Consider the following 8,778-nt stretch of genomic DNA (forward strand, 5'->3'; position numbering starts at 1 on the left):
GTTAGATTCTCACAGAGGCACAAACTAATGTGAACTGTACATGCTGGATAGGTACCTTGGTAGGTTGAATTTTTTATGAGAGTCTAATGCCTGAAAACCTAAGGTGGATCTGAGATGATGATGTTAGCCCCAGGAGGGGCTGCAAATACAGATTAACACTGGCAGAGGGGTTTGACTGCACGGAGACCATAATAAATCAATTGCTTTCATGCTGCTACAAAATCTTATCAGAGAGTGGCAGGTGAAAATTAAGCTGCATCTGCTGGCAGGCTTTATAATGGCAAGTAAGTCTATGTATTTCAACTGTACAGCTGCATCTGGTGCCAGACTTTAAGAAAGAACCTGACACGCAGTTTAGTCCATTTGTGGCCTGTCCATTATTTTATTTTCCATCTATGCCTCTTTCTCACACTGTGCACTTGTCTCAGTCACAGTTTTGGTAAACCGCCAGCTAACCTCAGCCAAAAATGAATAACAAATGTCACTGGAGAGCTTCTTTGAAAAGGGGGAAAGACCCAATGCTGAAACAGCAGATGACTAAGACTGCCAACAGAAAGCAGCATTTTAAAAAATAATGAGTCCTATTCAGATTATGCATTCATTGCAACAGGTGATTCACAATCTTCAAACACACTTTGTATAATACCTGGGGACCAGCTATCTAATGAAGCTGTAAAACCTTCATCACATAGGAACCAAGCACCTTACATTAAAAAACAAGCCTTTGGAATTTTTCAAAAGAAAAATATGAACACAAAGAATAGAAGCAATTATTGAAAGCCTCCACTTCACCAAATGTATCTTCAATGAAAGCATCTTTCTTGGTGGCTGACCACATTGCTAAAGCTAAGAATCCCTTTATTATTGGTGAAGAACTGATCCTGCCTCCCGCTAAGAACATCTGTAGCAAAATTTTAGGAGAGGCTGAAGTTCAAAAGGTAGCACATCTTTCTGCTAGCATAATAACTAAAATTGACAAACTAGCACAGGATATTAAAGCACAATTGATAGACAGGATTAATGATTCACCATGGTACAAAATTCAGGATGACAAGTCTACTGGTGTTGACAGAGGAGGCAATGATGCCTGTTCTTGAGCAATATATTTTCAGAAGGATATTCATGGGTTATGTTACATGTACTTTTGCTGCCAACCAGCACCAGAGCTGCAGAACTATTCAAGTCTTTGAATGATCACACATCAGGAAAACTGAACTGGTTATTTTGTGTCAGTGTATACATGGATGGAAAGGCTTCCAGGACTGGACAGCTTTTTGATTTTACTACTTAGGTCAAAGACATCACTTTTGAATGTAATCTACACACTGTCACATATAGAGAAAGGCTAGCTAGCCAAAAAAAGTCACCTAAACTTAACAATGTTTCACTGGATTTGATTGAAGTTATCCACTACATTAAAATACATACCTTTAAGTCACATCTGTTCAGGGAGCTCTATGAGGAAATGCAGAGTATGCATCTCCTTTTTATATAGAGAAATAAATGGCTTTTCTAAAGGTAGATCACTGGCCAAGTGTTTGAGTTGTAAGAGCTGCTCCGAAGATTTTTCTTTAGAAGAACAGTCACCCTTTGTAGCACATTTCAGTGACAAGGGAGGGGTTGCAAAATTTGCTTACTCATGATATATTTAGTTGGCTCAATTAACTCAATCTATCACTTCAGGGGAGAACGACAACTGTGTTCAAGTTGGCACATAAAGTGGATGCATTCAAAGCAAAACTGGAGCCGGATGTGGTGGCGCACATTTGTAATCCCAGCACTCAGGAGGCTGAGGCAGGAGGATCGCTGTGAGTTTGAGACCAGCCTGGGCTACCTAGTGAGTTCCAGGTCAGTCTTGACTACATAGTGAGACCCTGTCTCAAAAAAAAAAAAAAAAAAAAAAAAAGAAAAAGCAAAACTGGAATTACAGGTGTGACAAGTGAATATTGAGGTGTTTAACATATTTCAAATATTAGCAGAGATTTTGAATGAGACTGAGCCAGGGCTTTCTTTCTCCTACCTTCTACATGATCACCTATCTCAGCTTTCAGAAGAGTTTGAACATTACTTCCCAACCTCAAAAGACCCCTGAAATGGGAAGGAATGGATCTACAGCCTATTTGTGATTAAGTCAAGTAAATTCACTTTCATGCTAGAAGAGGATAAGTTGCTTGAGATGGCAAATGGTGGTGGCCTTAAACATGTTTGAGACACTTCAAATTTCCACAGGTTCTAGATGACCTGGGATTTCAGTGCCACAAAAGTACTGAAAGCTTGTTTCCAACTTCCTATTTGTGAAACAGCATTCTGCAGTGAGAGCAACCGAAATGAGGTTACAGAGCAGACTAGAAGTTACACATGTCAGGGGTCACTGTCTCTCATTATCCCACAGTGGGATTGTCTAGTTGCAGAAAAACAAACTCAGGGGTCCCACTGATTCTGCCCTACAGAGTGTTGCATAACTATTTCGTTATATAGTACAATGTAACAATAATAGAACTAAAGTGCACAATAAAGGTAATGTGCTTGAATCATTCTGAAACCACTTCCACCCACCAGTCAGGGAAAAACTGGTTCTTGGAGCCAACAAGGTTGGCACTGCTGCTTGAAAACATTCTCTTTTATTCACAATTTTTCTAGGAGTTTTTGTCATGCATGGAAGTTACATTTTATTTTAAACATTTAAATATATCTACAATATCAGTTTCTCGATACAATTATTTTTCTTTAAATCAGCACTGACCATCAGAACTTTCTACCATAACAGGAAATATACTACATCTGCATTGTCAAATATGGTTGATTAATGGTTATTAAGCACTTGAAATACAGCTATTGCAAATGCAGAACTAAAAAATTAATATTATATCATTTTAATCAATTTAAACATCCACACATGGCTTTTAGTTGCTGAATTGAATAGCTCAGATCTAAGTTAGTAGCAGAGGACATATTTAAATGGAGTTCACAGTAGTTTCTTACCTTCCTCTCTCACCTCCTTCCTTTGTTTTTTCCTCCTTCTTTCCTTCCCTTTTCTTCTTCCTCTTTTTTAATCTTCAGTGCTTGGAATCAAACCCAGGAACCTTGTGCATGAGAGGCAAATACTTTATCACTGAGTTACATACCAATCCCCATGGTAGTTTTAAAATAAAGTTTCCTAAAAGAAAAAATTGTGGAGATAGCTATGCTTATTATTTTTTTTTTTGTAAAATTCTAGAAATGGGGAATGACAACACTTTTGGAATAATACAAGTTATACCATAGTAGCTCCAATTTAAAGTTTGCTTCTATTCTCAGACTTCACTTACAAGGAAACACTGTAATCCATTCTTGGGAAAACACGGTACTTAAACAAATATGACTTTTTCAAATAAGTCTAAAAATAGAACCCACTGTGAGCTAACTGCCAGCTTCTAACAGAATAAGTTATAAGCTCCACAAAGACAAGGGGTGTCTTTAATGCTGTTTGGTCTCTATTATCTAGCACAGTGATAGTATATAGTTCTCACTGAATATTGAGTTGTTGTAAATAAATGTATGTGATCCAACCTAAACCTTTCTAAATTATACAAAAATCCTTGAAGCCAACAAGACAATAGTGACATTCATTTATGTTATTAGGAAGACAGGAGGAGGGAACCAGGAACAAAACCAGGCGATCCCTCTCAGGGTGTCAAACCAAAGATGCAAGCTATGTCAGCAAAGGGCACTCCCATATAAAAGCATATTTGGAAGAACGCTTAGTAGTAATAAAGCTTATTTACTTCAGAGCTTTAATTTCAAAGCTATAAAGGGATTTACATGTGATACATACCAACATTCTTTTCCCTAAAAATTTTATCTTTACAATATACTTGAAGGTGGTTGCTATGGTCTAAATGTGCAGCCCCCAAACTCATATGTTGAAGCTTAATTATTAACATATAATATTAAGAAGAATGGGCTTTAGGAGGTAATTAGGCCTCAAGGGCTCTACACTTGCAAATGAGCCTTAATGCTCTTATGTTAGAAGCTTCACACATTTGTCCCTTTGCCCTTCTGCCACATGCAACAGGAACTATCTAGGAAGAAGAGAGTAGCCTTCGTCTGACCTAGAATCTGCCAGGGCCTTGATCTTGGACTTTTTAGCTTCTAGACTGTGAGAAAAAAAATTCTCGTTTATATATTTTCCAGCCTATGGTGCTTTGTTGTAACAGGGGGAACAGACTAAGACAGTGGTTATGTTATTTTTGCTTTGAATGTGTCTCCAGTGACTAAGAAATCACAAGACCACATGTTGTTCTAGAACTAAACTGGCTTCTCCATATTATTGTATTTAGCAGAAATCTTCCTCCCTCCAAATCCCAACTTTTGGTTATATTTTTTCTCTAAGGAGCGAATGAGTTCTGACTGTCATCCCTTTTCACTTCCAGTATTGGAGACCACTGTCATCACTTCAAGTTTCCTCTTTCTCAGGCCAGGCATCCCAGATCTTCACTCATTTATTGTATTATCTGGTTTCTGGCCCTTCTCTGTCTTGCTCAGCGCTAGCCTCATCTTCCTCGCTTTCATTCACAATAGGTTTTAAGACTCTATCTGTTCTAGTTCCCCACATTTCTTAAATAAATGTTCTTGTTGTTCTGTCACTACGGCCAACAGGTATGCTTGTGAGAGATTCCCACAGCTGATCCCAATCTCCTGCCTGTGCTATGAATTTGGAACCAAACAGACAAAATATAGGTTGTGGTTAATAATTAACCTTGTCTTTTTAGCAAAAGTGATCTTAATTTGAGGAGTAGAATTTGGATCACACACACACACACACACACACGCACATCTCCTCCACATATATCTACATTCTTTTCAAATTATACCTTTATTATACATTTATACTTCAAATGTAATTTTGACCAATGACATCTTCAACATATATCCAATGGACACTAGGGAAAACCTGAATAACAATGAATATATTAATTCATGAGAAGCCTTATCAGAAAATAGATTAGTCCACATAAGATTATGAGGTTTTTTTTTAAGATTATGAGTTTTAAAATTTTCCCTTTGAACTAGAGGTGTAGCTTAGTGGTAGAGCACTTGCCTAACAATGTATGAGGCCCTGGTTTCAATCCTCAGCCTTTAGATTAAAAAAATCTAAATTGAATTAAATTTTCAAAACTCCGCTTTTAACATCAAAATTAGGAAGGCAATGGATAATCAAAACAATTTATGCTACTCCTTCATGTCAAAAAATGTTTGACTTTATTACACAAAATTCATACAGGATCCCAAATAATTTAGCGCTTTCACTAGATTGGGCCTTAATTATTAGGTCTAGCTGGAACTACTGAATTGTTGGTTAAATATTTAGGTTCAAAATGTTTAGGGTCCCTTAAATAACACTAGTTTTTAAAGAGGGCAAAAGTAGTTGTTGACAAATCAGTCTACAAACCTCAATGTTGTGTACAAAAATGTTTCTAACTATAAATTCAAGGATTTAAATTAACACTTCCACAACATATAGCATGTTAAGCAAGCAAGCAAGCAAACAAACAAGTAAATAGATAAATAAGGGAGGGGTGATTGGAGTTTGAGGTGAATTAAATCCTCATGTATTTTCCAAGTGCTGAGATCATAGGAGGAAAGAATGTATCCAGGAAGAATTAGGACTGGTCTAAGACGGGAGAAAAAGAATATCAAATAAATAAATAATTTATAATGCAGAGATACGCTTTACGTGCTACCTTATCTTGCTAGATGTATATCCTATAGCAAGTTAACTACATCATTAAGGGAGAGTTCAAAACATCTTCCCCTCTGAGGGTAATAAGACAGTCTATGTCAAAGCACCTTAAATAGCACAGTTGTAAAAAAAAAATTAACAAGAATAAGACTGGTTTGAATGTGTACAGCTATTTGGGAGAGAACTGTTATCTTCATGATATAAAAGTTACCTTCCAGTCCCCCAAATTGGTATATCCTTCCGTTTATCCTTTTATTTAGTTCTTTTTAAATTTATACCAAACATAATTGCATATGTGAGGATAGAATTATATATCTCTACACATCTCTCCTTAGATTGCTTGGCTATTTGATGTTATTTTAGGTGGTATCATTTCATAAGTTCGATTTTGTTTCATATTAAAATGGAAATATTGATAACTTTTAAATCTTAAGCAATTTTTTGGCTAAATTTACTAATTCTCACAGTTCTTAAACTCTTTGGGGGGCTTTCTCTGTATGTAGTTATATCATCTATCATCTACAATAACCTATTTTATTTCTTCTTTTCTCATCTTTGTGCCTTTTTTTTTTGGTGGTACCAGGGATCGAACTCGGGTCCTTGCGCTTGCGAGGCAGACCACCGAACTGCTGAGCTAAATCCCTGGTCCTGTGCCTTTCATTTTAATCTTTTCTTACTGACTAGATTCAACAGTATTGTCTAATGTTGAATGAAAGATAGAGTGTAGGTATCTTCATGGATTCCAGATCCATGGATCAAAACTTTCAGAATTTAACCACCAAGTCACCTGCTGAGGACTGTATCTCTGTTGATTTAGGGAAGTTCTATTCACTTTCCTAAGAAGCTTTTGTTCTGTAATCATAAATGGCTGTTTAATTTTATCAAATTCTTTTGACAGTCTTTGCCTATTGACATAACTATATATTTGTTTTTAAAAAATTAACACAGAAAATTACATTGATTTTTCAAATGTTAAACCACTTTTACACACAGAGAATTAGTAGTCATATAGTATCCTTTTTTTATAACATATGTAAGAGTTAGGAGCAGTCTAACTTCTTTTTTATATAGTCTAGTTTCTTTCATTATGTAGCATGACATAGTGTGAAAATGGACATATTTCCTGTTGACTGCTTATTAGAAGTTGTATAAAATTAGGGCATACTACACACAAATCAGGGTAATTTCTTCTTTAAATGTCTGAAATAACGAGTCAAACTTTGCATTTTCTTCATGGAAAGATTTTAGATAAATGGTTCAATTTCCATTAACAGATTACAGATGTCCTCATTTTTTGTCATTATATCATGTACTTTCAATGTTTGTAGATTCTCTAGTACTATTTTTTATTTATGATGTTACCTTTTCTTTTTTTTTTAACTAGGGATTTATTATTTTTCTTAATCTTTTAAAAGACCCACCTCTCAGTTTTGTCATCTTTCTCTTCTATTGTACTGATTTTAGATCTTCTTTTTCTTCTTTGTATATTTTTGGGGTTTGATTTGGCACTATTTTTGATTCTTGAGATCTAGTTTAATTTTAACCTTTCAACTTTCTAATACATGTAGCTAAGGGTATAAATTTCGAAGCACTGGTTTAGCTGCAGCCATTAATTTTAATATGGGCCATCTTTTATCATTCCATTTAAAATATTTCCCAAAGTCTACTTCTTTGATCCACAGATTATTTAGAAGTGTTTTAATTTCTAGACATTTGAGGTAAATTTGAGGATTTTCTAGTTATCTTCTGTTACTAATTTCTAGCATATTTTCCTAGAGGTTACAGAGCATAGTTTGAATTATTTAAATCCCCTGAAATGTTTGGAGGTTTTCTGGATGGACTGTTTATTGTCAGTTTTGGTACATTTTCAGTATAGGTTTATATTGGAATTGTCATAGATCACTATTATCTATCTCAATAATGTCAACTTTTTAAACTGTGTTCTCACTTTGCTATTACTAGTTTTTTTGTGTATTCCAAAGTATGTTACAGCAACCCTTATGACTATGGATTTGCCTATTTTTCTTACAGTGTCAAGGCTTATGTATTTTGATACAATTTTCTGGAATTGTCAAATCTTCGTGATGATTTGGCTTATAATTAAGAGGCATTCTTCATGATGTTTTACCTGACATTAGTATAGTCACATCCATTGTTTTCATTAGTAGTTGCAAAGTTTATCTTTTTTTCAAATCTGTGTACCTTTACCTAAGGCATGTCTTGATCTTTTTCTGTAGACCAATATTAATTACATCAGTTTCCATTTAATGTGATTGCTTGTTCAAGAGGGTTTATACCTACCTTTTTTGTTTGTTTGTTTGTTTGTTTTTTGTTTTTTGTTTTTGTTTTTTGTAGCGGGGATTGAACTCAGGATCTTATCCTTGTGAGGCAGGTGGCAGAACCACTGAGCTAAATCCCCGGCCCCTACCCATTCTATTTCTATTTGACCTGGTGTTTTATTTACTTTTTCTTCAGTCTTGTCTTTAGAATTACTTGTGTTTCATTTTCATCTCTTAACTTCTTTGATATAACAATACATACCTTTGGTTAATCACTTCTTTGATGACACAATTTTCTAATAACTTTAACTCCATTTTCTTTGCCTTTTTCATTACGGTTGTCATGTATTCTAATTCTTCATCAGTTTTACTGTTTACTAGTATTATTTTTAATAGTCAATATTCACGTCTATATACCTATTCCAAATAGGGCTTTTTGTGTGTGATTTTTTGTATTTTCATCTGGGATTATTTTCCTTCTGCCTAAAGATCTCCCTTCAGAATTTTGATTAATATAGACTTGCTGGTAACTAATTTTTTCCCCCTGAAATGTCTATGTTTCACTTTCGTTTCTGAGTGGTATTTTTATTCCATATAGAAGTTTGGGTTATTTTCACCAAACATTTTAAAATGTTCTCTGGGTAATAAAGTTTAAGTCCTTTGGGCTGGGGATTTAGCTCAGTGGTTCTGCCGTCTGCCTTGCAAGTGCAAGGACCCGAGTTTGATCCCTGGTACCAAAAAAAAAAAAAAAAAAAAAAAGTTAAAAGTCCCTGCCTA

Source organism: Fukomys damarensis, unplaced genomic scaffold (assembly GCF_012274545.1).
Source record: "Fukomys damarensis isolate Sample0158 unplaced genomic scaffold, DMR_v1.0_HiC HiC_scaffold_33, whole genome shotgun sequence".
Lineage (NCBI taxonomy): Eukaryota > Metazoa > Chordata > Mammalia > Rodentia > Bathyergidae > Fukomys > Fukomys damarensis.